A 17,430-nucleotide genomic window follows, 5' to 3' on the forward strand; every position below is an offset into this window, starting at 1 on the left:
TACGCCTGAAGACATTCATGAAGCAATGAAGAATGAGCATTGGCATGTAGCAGTACACAATGAGCTACAGGCCCTTCGTAACAACAATACAAGGAATGTGTGCTCTCTTCCCGTTAATCAATACGCTGTGGGTTGCAAATGGTTGTTCAAAGTAAAGAAAAAGGTCGATGGGACAGTGGACAGGTATAAAACTCGGTTAGTGGCCAAGGGTTTTTCTCAACATGCTGGAGTTTATTTTTTGCGACACATTCAGCTCGGTGGTTCGTGCAACAACCATCTGAATCGTGCTTGCTACTACTATTATGAGAGGGTAGTCTTGAAGGCAAGTCGATGTCAAGAACGCCTTCCTCAATGGTGATTTGACAGAAGAAATATACATGGAGCAGCCACCTGGTTTGAGGTGTCAGATGCAAATGGTCAACAATTAGTGTGCAAGCTGAACAAAGCATTTTATGGCCTGCGCCAAGCACCTAGAGCGTGGTTTCATACACTTAAACAGTGCTTGGTTACTCAACTTGGCTTTAATACCTCAAAGGCTGATACTTCATTATTTATCCGTATTTCATCAGGAAGCGTGGTGCTACTTAGAGTTTATGTGGATGATATTATGATAACAGGTAGTTTGAATGATGAGGTGGACAGTGTGGTTCATCAGCTTCATAATAGATTTGCACTCAAAGACATGGGGCAGCTGGATTTCTTTTTAGGTATTGAAGTACAACATATGGCGCAAGGGGTGTTGCTCAATCAGAAAAAATGCATATTAGAAATTCTTACTAAGACTGGTATGATAGGAGCTACAGCTGTTCCTACACCTATGGTAAGTGTTCCAAAATTAACTGTCTCAGATGGTAGTCCTCCTTTCACTGATGTTCCTCTATATTGAAGTATAGTAGGGATGCTCCAGTATCTGTGCATCACTCGACCAGAATTATCCTTTTGTGTTAACAAGTTGAGCTAGTATATGAATTGTCTAAGTGAGACTCATTGGAGAGCAGTCAAACCTGTGCTAAGATATCTTATTGGGACTATTGACCATGGTTTGTTTTTCACCAAAGGGAATGTTGAGGTTGTTGGGTATTCAGATGCTGACTGGGCCTCGTTTGTTGAAGATCGACGTTCCACCACAGGGTATGTCATGTACCTCAGGCAAAACCCTGTTGTATGGTCTTCAAAGAAACAAAATGTTGTGTCCAGGTCATCCTTTGAAGCAGAATATCGAAGTCTCGCCAACTGTGTGTCAGAGCTTTTGTAGGTTAAACAACTGGTAGATGAGATTGGTTTGTCACAGTCGATACTTGTGATCTGGTGCGACAATACATCAATATTAGCTATTGCTGCAAACCCCACACATCATGCACGAATGAAACATGTAGAAATTGATCATCACTTTATTCGGGAAAAGATTCTTACTGGAGTTCTACAGGTAAACTTTGTCCCATCATCAGATCAAATTGCGGATGTTCTTACCAAGCCAATTACACCTAAACAGTTTGAATCATTTCACCAAGCACTTCGAGTCTTCACACTCAATGAGGTTCACAAATGTTCAAACAACAAAAGAACTGGGAGAATGCTAGAGTATGGCTGAGTCAGGAATTGACTTCTGTTAGAATTCTGTTAAGTCTAATTGTTAGTTGCTGTTAGTTACTAATAATTGTTAGTTTTTATAAGCAATTATCAGCTTCATTTTGCCTATATATAGTGGCACAAGTTCTTCTCAAAAACTATTCTTGATGTATCCTGTCTCTTGATTCAATACAAGATTTCTTCAGTATAGAATTTAACACTCCTTACATGAGGGGTTTTTAACCACTTTCACATCAGGTCCAATTATGAGTACTTTCTTGGCCTTTTTGACCCAGTACTTTGTAATATGACCCAACCTGATTTAGTTTTCCTATTTCCCAAAATAAACTTAAATGTTTACATATTAAATAATTTTCTCATCTAATTTTACCCTAGCAAAATTTTGACAATTTTACTCTTAGTAAAATTTTAACGAATTTTCCTTGGTAAAATTTTGAGAAAATTCGTTCAATATTTCACAACTCAACATGTTCACTATGATCATATGATTTATGTTCATTTTCTAGCTTTAAAACAATCCAAAAACAAAACTCATTCTTCCATCATTTTTTAAGTAATGTTATATAGGATTGCAAATTTCCATTTTCATTTTTATTTCCATTTTTAAAAACCTACATTCATTTCCAAATGATTCCATTTATCCATTTCAAAGAAACCATAATCATTCTTGAATGTTTCCTATTTCTCTTTTCTATTCATTTCTATTCAAACATGTAATTTATTTCTGGTTTCAACGAGCTAGCCGAGGGATCGATTGGACATATGTAGTTTAGGCTTAAATGATTTATAATTAAGTTCCATATTTTTTTCCTATTAATTATAAACTCATTTAGTCACGAAGTCATTCCACTATAGTATCGTGACTGAGCTCTCCCCAACGACATGCCATTATGAAAGTAACTACTCAGTGCTCGTCTAATGACCTTGTCATAAGTGTGTTACCCTTATAGGATACCCTTGATCTCTTTGGGATAATATCTATTTTCCCAATATGATCGTATTTTATCTCATGATAACCAGTACATCTTCCTTCATGAAAAGTCAATCACTATCAAATAGTGATCAAGTCAACCATCACAAAGACAGATTACCTGTTGCCACGTTTACTTTTCATCAACCATGTAATGCCAATGAGAGGATATAATTTACACATGTTTTTGGTTATAAATTCAATTGTTATGAATGACGCTACATACTAAAAAAGTCGTACACTTAAGCACCAGATTTTGGTTCCTTATCTATTTGAACTCAGGCTTTTACTTACACCAAAGTGTATGAGTCACTCATACATAGTCTGCCATCCACTTAGGATTTAGGTATGCCACACTATGAATGTCACAAGTGAATAAATAAATAAATGGATTCAGGATCTATTTTGCTTGGGTCCTATTCGATATACTGTCAGTCCAGTTAGTCACATTTATGTCTCTATCTCCTGGGAGCCATCTCGATGCCCAAGATAAGACATCCTTTCAATTGGACTTGATAGACGACATATTAGGCTTTCAATTGGTTTGCTCATTTCCAATTAGACTAAAAACATGTTTAGGTTCGTTTACAAGTACAAGCTATCTTTCCATACTAAGATTTACCACGTAATACCGCTTAGTATTAGTTAAACATTTAGACAACCAATGAGACACATTTCCTTCTAATTTTCTTTGCGTGCAAAAACCATGTGAGGAAAATCATACAAATTATATTAATATAATCAATGAGTAATTTTATTAACCAATTTGCTTGAAAAAGTTATAAGTTTACAAAAAAATATACTACACAAAAGAGACCAGATCCAACATATAGTCCCCGTGTTTACTATCCCGGCGAATTGTACTAGTTGCCATAACTGAGCTACAATCTTACATGTTAGGCCTCTTTTGAGGTGTCACACCGTAGAGCCTACTGACCATCGTCACGATGTTACTCTAGGTAACCTAATGACCATTTTCATGATGTCCCTCCGAAGGGCCAATCGATATCATTCCATTTCTGGTTTAACCTTGATGTTGAACACCGAAATGTCCCCTCTCCCCCCCCCCTCGCGCAAATCTCGGAGCTTCGTACATCATGGTCTACACTCAATAACCCCGTATATCAGTGTCTTCATGGAATTCCATCTCCTTACCTATCTGCCAATACCTCTATTTCGCCATATCTAACATTGATGCTCAAACAACTTAGTGTCCCCTCGACAAGGCCCAGAGATTCACACATCACGATTTGCACCCAACAACATCGTATGGCAATATATTGAAACACCATTTCCCAAATCATACCTTCATCTAACCTTTTAATAATTTCCCCTTCATACTCCACTGTCACAAACATGTGATACATGCAATGCATAACATATTTTAATGCGATAAAGTACTTTTTAGACATAAAATCATATCAATTTCTTTAATACTGACACACTGGCGGATACTCATGGACCTACTCAACCTTCTGCAAGCATTCATTCTCAACCTAAAAATAATCACACATTATCATAGTACTAACCTTGGACTCATACAAATTCATTCGGCATCCCATATATGGAGTACAGAAACTCATCTGATGTTTCTTTACTTCCTGAGCATAAATTTCTGTATGTGAGTGCTTCCATTCTCCGATTAGCTAAGCATCACAACCAAGGTCATAAGTTAAACTTAATTTTCCAGAAACATGCAGAACCCCTAAAAAGGTTTTTGGAATCTCTTAACTTCATTTTCCTAACCTTACATATACATAAGGACTAAGAACCTGACCAGCTTCCAAGATTTTCTAATTTTTCAACTCAAACCTCATGATCACCATTCTATGCAGAGCTTCCAATAACTATCTCTTCTTCGAAGAAACCAAGAAGAAGATGAAGAAGAAAGGAAAATGAAATAGAATTGAGATGAATCCTTTCTGGAAAGTCATTTCCTCGCTATTTATAGCCTTTCACGCTCGATTATCAACCCTATAGAAACCATTTTTTGGTAACCATTTTGTCTCCCACTTAAGAACCAGTCAGTTTTAATCTAATCGAACTAGGACTAGATCTCAACCATGTCCAATTTAGTCACTAAAGTTTTCCTAATTTTTTTAGTAGAGGCTGTCAACTTATGGCTTTTTTCAATTTAACCCACCAAATTGTTCCAAATATCTATACTTAAAGGACACTGGGTGTGACAACTCTCTCACCGTAAAAAAAATTCATCTTCAAAATTTCCTTTCACAATTCAGAGGAATGATCCCTAATCTTTGCCCTTCTATGATTCACGGAAGTAATTTCCTATCATCTTGATAGAAGCCTTCAACTTGGCTTACCTTTCATACTTTTACTTGCTTTGCCCAATTTGCAGATCTCTCAATGCTCACCAAAATACAAATGTCAACTTGCTTACGTGTATCAGATCACTCTGTTGTTGGAATATTCCCATCCATAGAGTCTCTTTACATTCTTAATTTAGTAGATACTTTGAATTGAACACTGCCTATATAACATCTTCTTGAATTTAATTCTGGCGGATAATCCTGCCATTTCTAGATTTGTTTATACACCAACTTTGCCCATTTAATAGGTTAATTACTTTTCATCACAAGGCAACTAAGCTCGCCCTTGAATTTTTTCAACACTACCTTGGCTATATATCAAGGCTACCACTTAGATTTTTGGAGTTTTACTTCAATGGTGATAAGGGTTTATCAACCTTAATCGAAAAGGGTTGTCATTGAATAGACCTAGGACTAGTTCTACTTTCATGAGGGCTACACCCTAATGGGTAATAGTTGGAAGATATTCCAGCCTTAGGAATCTTAAATGATTCTTTATTCTCCAAATGCCAATAGATGTCCTACCTATATTGATGGATTTGAACGATTCCTTAGCACTCATTAAGTTTTCCATGACTTTCCACACCCTCTTTTGGTTCTAAATAAACTAGAACATTAAGGGGAAGTTCATAATTCTACAAGCCTTTGGCTTGGCCAACCTATCTATTTTCCCTCACTTTTCTTCTTGCTATCATTCTTTTTCTCATCTAACTACATTACTAGAGTGCAGTTCCCTTGCTGCTCCAGACGTTAAAATCTCAAAAATAAATCTTTTATTCTTTACCTTCCTTTCCTATTGGCTAAATCTTCAATAGAAGACATAGATAATGTGAAAGTTCTTGATTTATAGTGACACCCCTTCGGGACAGAATATGATGGTTTACTTGCCTTCCCAGGAAAACTCTTTTCCCTACCTTATTTTTGTTCTTGGTGCGAATCGAGGGAACTGTCGGCTAGGCGACGCCAATGGCTACCTCTTCTTCTCCTAGAGGAGATATTTTATTATAGGAGATTAGACATTTTAGTTTTTGGTTAATCTAGAACAAGGAAACGATCTACCTCAAGAATTCTGAAAGTCATTCTCCTTAACCTCTCCGTTCCTTTCTTAGACCCTGCTCATTTCGACTCCTATTGTAACATTATGGAAAAACCACATCAACACCGCTCACCTCCCCATCTTGGAGGTTTAAATTCAAGCCTTTGAAGGCTTATGAATGGGGAGTAGGTGGGAACTGCATCTTGATGAAAAGATGCAGTTGCAACATGTAGAGTCACCCAACCCCCTGACGGATACCAAGTTCAGCTCCCAGTGTACATTCCCCCTCATTTCCCCATCTAATTCCCATTCAAACCTCACACGGATCTTCCTTATTAGATTTCAAACTCATAGTTAAGTATATACAATACTATAGGTCCTCACGATACGAATCTTGCCACTCCACTTGTATGTACAAACTTGCCTTGGTCATCCTTGAATTCAACATTCCCACTTCTCTAATTCCTACGAGGAGATTGATGGAAGGAATCCGTTGATTTACTCAATTTCAAGAATTAAGTGTGATCATTTCTACTATTCTCAAAAGACATAGCCAAAAGGAAGCAAAGTCACCATAGAGGCGGCATCTCACTTGCCGGATATTAATACTTAATTTCTATTGTATCTTTCCTTTAATGAAATTTTCCTCTATTTACAACATGTACTTTCAATTGTTTTACTCAATTATCTTTTCCTTGTATCTTTTTCCCTATCGTCTACTTTTACCATCATTTCTGTCTGCCAATTTAGGCAAATATATTTCTATATTCAACCCAGAATAACTTAATAAATAGAAGGACTCGAGGGATTTAGCCAGATCAACATCATGCACATAAGGGGTGCTCTTTCCAATTCCTATGTTCAGAGGACCAACTAAACCATTCTTTGAAACCATTAAATCTGAAACAGCCTTACCCGACCTGGTCGCCAAATCCATGTATGGTGTGTCACAAATTAACCAGAATTTTTCCTAACCACATATTTTTTTAACTTGATAATTTCAAATGCTACTTTTATTAAGTTACAATAAAAACTTATTACAACCGAACCCTTAAGTTGAATATAAGTTGCTGACTCAAATTTCAAACTATAGGGAAAAGTGTATAGATACAATATATTCAACCCAGAGGTGAAGCCTCTGAAGGTACCCCTTTCCCTATGTGAATGACACCTTATTGAAAATGATTCTTGGTCTAACACAATTTAGCTTAGTCCCTCATCAAGTTTCCTTATCATGCGAATCCTGAAAATACAAGTCAAATCCTTGTGAGTTCAAATGAACTTAGTGAGTTTCTTTACCGCATTACATGAAAATAGACCCCATCTTGTAGGGGACTTCAAATATAAAAGAACCAAACATACTACTCATTGTTTTGTTTTGATGATCACGATCTGCCTAGGGTGTCGAACTCTTGTTCAACATCCTCCTATCTTTAATGGCACAGTGATCGCTAGGCGATCGTTACATAATCAACTTATGACCATTTGACTATTTCGAGTGAGTTCTAGTTGATTTATCATCCTTGCGGATTCCTACCTTTCTTTTCACAATTCACCTTCTCTATCCTTTTTCCTCTCCATTCCTTTCATCCATATTCGTTTTGAATTCATCCTGGCTCGTAAATACACCATAGCTCGGGTGGATGAATTGACATCCTGTTCATATGGGTTTCTAGAAAAAGGTCACGCCGCACAGACAATTTAACTTTATTTCATCCTTTCTATCCTACCCTACACTCAGGTCATAATGTTGTTTGGATTACTCCCTTGTAATCTGCCATATATACGAATCCTTACTTTCTAATTTGTGAAAACTCTAATCGCATTGGACCATTTTGATTTATGGCATCCTGCAAACTATTACCTGCAACAATTCGAGCTTCAAATCTCTCTTATAGGATGGTTCTTTATGGAACTAAATCCACAACAGATACATTCGCAATGGATTTTCCTCAAAGAGGATTAGTCTTGATAGACCTCTATGTCACTTGTACACATAGGTCGCTTGTACCATCCCTCTTAGTACCTCTTTATATTCGTGATTCCCAACTAACCTCTTTATGCCAAATAAAATTTTTGAGGTGCTTATGGTTGTACCTCTAACCTACCAGTTTCACTGAGTACCTTTTAGCGATTCTTAACAACGGGTCCTTAACATGATCATCAGTTAACTCTCCTTTGATTTACCTATACACCGAGAACTACTGACTCATCAGCCCCATGACTGATTCTTGTCGGGTTACCACCCATATACCTTACCGACTGACTTCCATGATTACTATTTCGGTAGACTATTTCCTTTTCTATTTCTTTTCCTTATTTGATGAAATCATCACTAATTCGTTGGTTAACTATCATTTTTACGAAACTTACACTTTTCTTTTCAACCCCTTTTTTTCCATGATTTCATGATTTCCCATGATTTCTATCTCGATGATGCACCCTATGTTTGTTGTCTCGATGGACTACCATACCCTGCCATAATTGAGCTGCGATCCTTTCCAACCTAACACCATGTTTAATGTCCTGGTGGACACCCCGTATTTAAAGTTTTGAAAGACTCTCTATGTTTCCATAGTTGACCATTGTCTTACACATTTTACCCAATGTTTAATGTTTTAGCGTACTCCATTGGTTGCCATAGTCGAGCTATGGTCTTACACCTTATAATCCCTATGTTTATTCTCCCGACGAATTGTACTAGTTGTCATAGCTGAGTTATGGTCTTAAACGTTAAACCTTATTTTAGGTGTCGCCTTGTAGGACTTTACCGCCATAGCGATGCCGTCCCATAGAACCTGCTAACTGTTGTCCCAATGTTGCTCTAAGAAACCTCAAAACCTTCATCACGGTGTCACCCCGAAGGATCAATCGATATCATTCCATTTCTTGTTTAACCTTGATGATTGAACACCAAAGTGTCCCCTTGCAGGGCCCAAAGTTTCATACATCACGGTTTGCACTAAGCAACCCATATGGCGATATCTTACTAGAATTTCATTTCCCTATCCATTTGCCCATACCTTTATTTTACCATATATAACCTTCATGCTTGAACAGTGTAGTGTTCCCTCTGTAAGGCTCGAAGCTTTTCACATCACGATTTGCACCCAGCAACACCATACAATGGTATACCAAAACAACATTTCCCAAATCCTAAAATCATCTAACTCACTACTAATTTCCCCTCCGTACTCCACTATCACAAACATCCAATACACGTAATGCATAATAGATTTTCATGGGGTACACTACATTTCAGACATAAAAAATACTCATTTATTTCATACCTACACACTAGCAGATACTCATAAACCTACTCAACCTTTTGCTAACATGAATTCTCAAACTACAGAGAATCACACATAATCATAAGACTAACACTAGACTTAATACAGATTCATGTGGCGTCCCATATATGGAGTACAAAAACTCACCTGATGTTTCTTTGCCTCCTAAGCATAACTTTTTCGAATGTTAGTGCTTCCATTCTCTTGGTAGCTAAGCATCACAACCAAGGTCATAAATTAAACTTAGCATTTACAGCTTAAAAATAAGTTTTCCAAAAACATGTAAAACACCTAAAAAGGTTTTTTGAAATCCTTAATTTCATTTTCCTAATATTACATATACATAAGTACTAAGAACCTTGCTAGGTTGTTGGATTTTCTACTTTTTCTACTCAAACCTCACAATCATCACTTCATGCAGAGCTTCTCATAACTATCTTCGAAGCAACCAAGGAAGAAGATGAAGAAGAAAGGAAAATGAAACAAAATTGATATGAAACCTCTCCAAGAAATCATTGCCCAACTATTTATAGCCCTTCACACTCGGTTATCACTCCTATAGAAACCATCTATTGGTAATCATTTTGTTTCCCACTAAGAAACCAGCCAATTTTAATCCAACCAAACTAAGATTGGATCTCAACCATGTCCAATTTAGTCACTAAAATTTTCTTGATTTTTTTAGTAAAGGCTGCTAACTTATGGCTTTTTCAATTTAACCCCATAATTTCCTAATTTAAAGGAAATCAGGTGTGACATAGTGAAAGAAGGCCATTATTGTCCATGCTTGGAAATCTCTTAGAAAAAATTAGGTTCGAAAATTTCTTTATTGCATAGTAAAAAAATAAAAATTTTAGAAACCAAGTCGATTTGTGATATTTATAGCAATAAAATTTTTCCTAAAATAATAATTGTGCTTTGAGCAAGATGGACTCTAGACATCTTCAGCTTTCAACCAAATGACATTCTCCTCTGTTCTCATACCATGAACTGTTTTGAGTGTGGGCTAGAACAATTTTGAATCAAACACATAACCAAAAATAATTTTCTTACTTTCAGTAGAAAAGTAAATGTCTCTCGTAAAGAAACCAATAGAATTGTTATTCCTAGAAAATAAAATCTATAATTAGAAATAAATTCTTACTATTTTTGGGTAGAATAATAATATATCAAATTTGTGTGTAACTTGGGTTTTTTTAGCCTTATTGGTGCCATCTATTCGTAGAGAGAGAAAGTGAAACCGTAGTTGAATTAGTTAAACACAAATAATAGCTGTTTAATACAAAAAAAATCCCTTAGTTGAACTAGGAGAGAAGGACAACTAATAAGGTATGTCTCCCCTCATATGTATTATGATGGGGAGTAAGGCCTCTCCTATATTAGGTCCAATTATACGTGCTTCCTGAACTTGGGTTTTTTTAGCCTTATCGGTGCCATCTATTCGTAGGGAGAGAAAGTGAAACCATAGTTGAATTAGTTAAACACAAAAAATAGTTGTTTAATACAAAAAAAATCCCTTAGTTGAACTAGGAGAGAAGGACAACTAATAAGGTATGTCTCCCCTCATATGTATTATGATGGGGAGTAAGGCCTCTCCTATATTAGGTCCAATTATACGTGCTTCCTGAACTTTTAACCCAACACTTTATAATTCAATCCAACCCAATACATGTTTTTCTATTTCTCAAAATAATTATTATTTATTAAATAAATAAATAAATAAAATTTTCCAATTACATAATTTTTTCAACTCAGTTCAAATTCTATTAAAGTCATGGCAACTTTATCGTAAAAGAATCTATGCAAAAATATATTTAATTTATTCATTCAACAAATTCACAATTACCGATTAATTTAGTTCCACTTTCGAACTTCAATTAATTCAATAATAATTCAAAAAAAAACTTAAATTAATTCTCAAGCCATTTCCATACTTAGTGAGAAACTATATTCATTTCCAAATGTAACTCATTTCTCTAACTTTATCATTTCTATTCATTTGATTCAACATGCAATTCATTTATGTTTTCAACAAGCTAGTGGAAGGATCGATTGGACATATGTAATTAGGTCTCAAATCATTTATAATTATATTTCAACTTTTCACCTATTAATTATAAACTCATTTAGTCATGAAGTCATTCCACTATAGTATCATGACTGAGCTCTCCCCAATTACATACCATTACGAAAGCTACTCGATCACTGCTCATCCAATGACCTTATCATAAGTGTGTTACGCTAATAGGATATCATTTTATCTCTTTGGGAAAAAAATTTCTCCCAATATGATCCTATTTTATTTCATGGTAACCACTACATCTTCCCTAATGAAAAGTCAATTGCAATTTAATAGTAATTCAGTCGTTCATCACAAAGACAAATGACTCATGACCACATTTACTTTTCATGTATCATATAATGCCAATTAGATGATATCATTTACCCTTGTCTTAGGCTATGGATTCCACTATTGTGAATGATGATACATACTACTGAAGTCATATACCCAGCGCACTAGCTTTTGGTTCCTTACCTATTCAAACTAAGGCTTTTACTTACACCAAAGTATGAAAGCCATACAAACATAGTCTATAATTCACTCAAGATTAAGGTATGCCACACTACGAACGTCACAAGAGAATAAATCCATAAATAGATTCAGGAACTATTCTACTTGGGTCATGTCCGATGTACTGCCAATCTAGTCAACCACATCTATGTCTCTATCTTCTAGGAGTTATATGATCTAATGCCCAAGACAAATCATCTCCTCAATTGGACTTGATAGATGACACACTAGTCTTTCAATTGGTTTGATCATTTTTTATTAGAGTAAAGACATGTTTAGGTTCATCTACTAATATAAGTTATCTTTACGTATTATGATCCTACCACATAATACAACTTAATATTAGTTAAACATTAAATAATCAGTGAGCTAATATTTTCTTCCATTTTTCTTTGCATATACAAAAGGTATTAATATAATTCATGAATAATTTTATTAAACCAATCTTTTCAAAAAAATACAAGTGTACATACACAAAAATACTATGCTTCGGGCACCAGATCCAAGAAAATCTTCATAGAATAGTCGTCCTCCAAAGGATAGATATTTAGAACTATTACTCTACTTTTAAGTAATTAAAAATATTAAATGCATAATGTCTTAATCTCTTTCATTTTTATTTTTTCCTTTTGTTGCATGCTCTTGAAATTCATGCTTCCTTTTCACAGGATAGGCATGTAACAACCCAATTTAGGGCCTAGTCGGAACAATGGTTTCGGGACCACAAATCCGACACGGAAAAATTTTATTATCATTATATTTCTATGGTCTACAATTTCAAGGAAAGATTTTGTGAAAATTTCGTTCGAAAATTTTGACGTTTGGGCACTCAATTTAGTCAAAAGGACTAAATTGTAAAAAGTGCAAAAGTTGAGTTCTATATGTTAGAGGTGTCCAATTGTTATGAAATTTTAAATTGGAGGTTCTTATATGGCAATTAGACCATTGGTTAAGTTGGTAGACAAAAATGGACATGGTTAGGCATGTTTCCAAAGATTTTCATTAAGGGCATTTTGGTCATTTAGTTATTAAAATGAATTAAAAACAAAATTAAAAGCCAATTTTTGTCCATCTTCAAGCTAAGGCCGAATTTTACAAGGGGGGAAGCCATAGTTAGGGTTTTCAAGCTTCCAAGCCTCATAGTAAGTGCATCCAAGCCCCGTCTTTAATGTTTTTTTTTACATTTTTGGAGTCCTCACAGCTCGGTTTTCAAGCTTCCAAGCCATTAATTCATGTTAGGGTTCATATTTGGAAAATACCCATAGGTGAAATGTGTTTATTTTGATGTTTTATGATAGAATATGAAGTTTTAAATTATGTTAAACAACTTTTGCTAGTCGATTTTAAGTGAAACCTAGTAAAACAACATAATCGGTAAAAATACCTAATGTTCATAAGTAAGTGTTAGAGTGGGAATTTGAGGTTACCATAGAAGGGAAAAAAGTTCAGCATGTCATAAAACATAAGAATAAGGGATGAAGTTCAATTTCCGAGCTTTGGGATAAAAGTGGAAATATGCAAAAGTTTAGGAGTAAAATTGTAATTTTTCCAAAAAGTGAGTCGAGGGATGTTTTGGATAAATGTGAATATTAAACAAGCTAAATTTGATATTATAGATCAAGAAGAACGTGGAATCAATCTCAACTGGAGAAAGGAAAAGATTTCGGATTAAATTGCAAAATCACTACATTTTGCACCTAGGTAAGTTGTAGGTATATAATACATCGTTTATAATTATTTTTAATATTTTGTTATAATATATGAGAAATGGCTGAATATGAAATAGTTATTTAACAATTAGAAATTTAGTATTGATAGTTGAATTGAACAAAATTAGCTTGAATTGTGGATATATGATTATCGAGTAAAAATTGAAGTAGTTCGAATCGAATTATTAAATTTGTTATGGTATTGGAATGAAATATTGGAAATTGTGATTTGATTTTAGATAAATTGTAAAATATTGAAAAGTAAGAATCCCTTTTGGACCGTCAGAATAGGAAAGGCTTGAATAAAGTACCTATGAACACGTGTGTAGTACTAAGTGCAAGCTACTACATGTATCAATAGATAATGGTCACATGTGTAGTACTATGTGTAGGCTACTATGTGTACCAGATGGTCTTGGTCACGTGTGTAGTACTATGTGCAGGCTACTATGTGAACCAGAAAGCTTGATCACGTGTATAGTACTATGTGTAGGCTACTACGTGTATCAGATGACAATGGTCACATGGGTGGTACTATGTGCAAACCACTGAATATTCGTTATTATTCTGACACGTTCAATGGGATATGAGTAATTGCAAACAAATATGAATATTTGATTGAAATGTGATAAATTACAAAGGAGTAACTGGAGTGATAAAGTCTAGTACTGTGCCTACAAATTAAATTGTTATTGAATGTTGAATAAATTATTATAGTGTTATACGAATGAGTGAAATTGAAACAGAACAAATTTGGGTAGTTACAGTGACGTTAGTTTGAAAAATCACCAAAATTTATAGGAATTGAGAAAGTGATTGAATGAGATATAGAATTAAATCTTAATGAGTATATTTTCATATAAAAGAGAAATAATAGACAAAGGAGTTACATATTCTAAGAAATTGGAATTTTAGTGAGACAGGGTCAGAATGATTTTGAAATCCCCTATTCTGAATTTGGAAAATCACTAAAAATTGTAAAAAATAATTATGGTTTGTGATTTACATTAATAAATTTCTAAATTAGTCTATTTTCAATAGAAACAAATATAAACATCATTTGAATTCTGTACAAAGAAATAATTAATTTTTAGTGAAGAGGGGTTAGAGCTATCGAGCAGTGAAATAGGGTAAAATTTAAAGAATAAACTGTACTAATTGCATAAACCAAAAATTTTGAAAATTTTATGGTAAGAAGATATATGAGTCTAGTTTTAGGAAAAATTTACGGATCTTAATTTTGAGTTTCGTAACTCTGGATAAAAATAATTTAGTGACTATGACGCGAATAAACAGCTTACTAGAACTTGAATAAAGAATGAATGTATGTGTGATTATGATTATATTATCTATGGAAATATGCTAGAAACTTGTTTATTAATTACATACTTACTTACTAAGCTATATGCTTATCCCTTTCTCTTTTCCCTTATTTTATAGTGTTACCAAGCCAGCTCGAAAATTGGAGGTTTTCAGAGATCCAGTCACACTGTCAACTTCCTTTTGGGTATTTTAGTCTAAAATATTATTTTGGAATTATGGAATGTATAGAAGACTTGGTCATTTTGTTATGTGTCATAAATTGTTCTGTATATACTATATACTATATACTTATAATAGTTTATTTTGTATAAGTCATCGATATGGACTAATATGGATTAAATTCCACGTGTATAAAATTTCAATGTTGTGTTGATAAATTTTAAAGCAAGTATGTAAATGTTTAAATGCAAAAAAGGGACTTTAAAATAAAATATGAAAAAAAATTATTTTGTTAAAGTTTTGTAATGCCTCATACTCGGTCTAGGTGTCTGACACGGGTAAGGGGGTGTTACAAGGCAAACAATGCCCCACCTCAAAATTAAAGAATAAAATTTACAAGTCAAAGACACATCTAAAACAAAGAACTCTAAAGCTAATAAAGAAAGGGTTGATTTCGATTCTAGGTTGCTCAAAATAACATCTCATGATATGAACTTTGTATGAGCCATTTTTTAAAAACTATATGATTTTCGGGTCACAAGTTCCTAGAAAATAGGTCATAGTTGATGTTTTAGTGAATGAGCCAAGGGTTCATGTTTCATTATCATGGATAGGATATAGAGCGTATGATCTTGACACACATCAAATCATCACCATTAAGATTCTTAAAGAATATTGTATCCATTTGATTCATGAAGAATTCAAAAGATTTTCAAAAATCTTGTTTATTTGATCTTAGCCTTAGATTTAGGGTTCTTCTCTTGGTTATTCCTTGGTAACTCAAGTTTTGTTCAAAATTTCCAAATTTTGGAACATGTCGTCAAAAGTAATAGTTCAAAGATTGCAAACAGGAGTAAATTTTTGGTATATCAATATTCTTGAGACTCGATGGTTTTTAAGCAAAACCAAAATCGTTTTATAAAAGATTTTCAAACAAGGACTCCAAGAAATTTACCATTTTTATCTTATTAACTAAACAGGAAATGCACCATCTTGGAATTTAAAAAATTGAAAACAAAAGGACAAGGGTCTTCTTAGATAGATCAACAAAACATTTCTAAAGAGCAACTACAACTCCATCTCTGCATGCTTCATTTCTTCATTATAGTATTCACATCTAATTGTCCACTATTGATGAGGTCTTGTACATTTCTCTTCAAAGACATGCAATTCTCTGTGGAATGACCTTGAATCTCATCATGGTAATCACAATATGCAATTTCATCAGACCAACTTGGGTATGGAGGTTGAAAGGGTTCCACTAGAACCATTTCAATGAGTTACTTCTCGAAAATTTGGGGTAACAATTCATAGTAAAAAATAGGGACTACTTCAAATAGATCTCTTCTTTAAACATTACTTGATGAGCTTTGACTTCTATTAGGTTGAATGAAAAGTAAATGGGTATTTGATCAACAGGTGGAGCTAAGGCAAAGCCATGAGGATGAGGGGCCACTAGATATGAATATGGCCTTTGTGTAACACCCTCACCCAATCCGATCACCGGATACAAGTAAGGGTGTCACAACTGAATCGAGTTATTGTACATACTTAGAACTCACTAACTTTTAAAATCAGACTATATTACCTATTTATTTAAAAAAAACCCTATACAGCAAAGATCATAAAATTTAAAATACAAGTTTGTTGTCTCGACTTCAAACTCTAGAGGAACTAACCAGTTACAACATATTCACCCCTTGGTGAAGGCTAAAACGATACCTCCTCTTTTTCCTATGTGCATGACACCTTCCTAAGGAAACTCATTGATCTCATACGATCTGGCTTGGTCCCTCCTCAAGTTCCTTATCCAAGGAATCCTGCAATCATAGGTCAAACCCTTGTAAGTTCAAATGAACTTAGTTTCTACATTACAAAAATCATACCCCTCCTAGCCAGGGTTCAAATAAATAATACTAAAATACAAATAAACACCCTACTTGTTTGGGGAAATTTCTCTCAATACGACCGAACAATTTTTGATTTACCTTCGAGCTTATTTGATGGTGGATAGATTATTAAGAAATCCTTTCCAGAACCAAACTTGTCTAATGGTTCTATAATGCCCCAAAACTGACATTGGCATTATGGTCGAATCTCGGAAGCTACGTTAACAACGTTCGAAATCGTTTACTTGTTTACTTAATGAACATAACTAGGTTTTAGTTGTTTTTATTGAAAACTTTAAAATTTAAAGATTGGGTGATTTTGTTTCTTTGGAAAATATTTATTAAAACATAATTACATGAAAAAGGCAATATTTTATCGTAATGTCATTTTAATTTATTTAAATCAAGGAATTTACATTTTTATTATTTATTAAAATGGTTTTGGGTAAAAAATCTTTCGCAGTGGACTTTCAAAGTTACTTAGAAAATCATGAGTTATAATTTTGTTTAAAACCAAGTAAAATCATAAATAATTTGGATAAACCCAATAATGTAAAATTTT

Source organism: Gossypium hirsutum, chromosome D03 (genome assembly GCF_007990345.1).
Source record: "Gossypium hirsutum isolate 1008001.06 chromosome D03, Gossypium_hirsutum_v2.1, whole genome shotgun sequence".
NCBI classification, from domain to species: domain Eukaryota; kingdom Viridiplantae; phylum Streptophyta; class Magnoliopsida; order Malvales; family Malvaceae; genus Gossypium; species Gossypium hirsutum.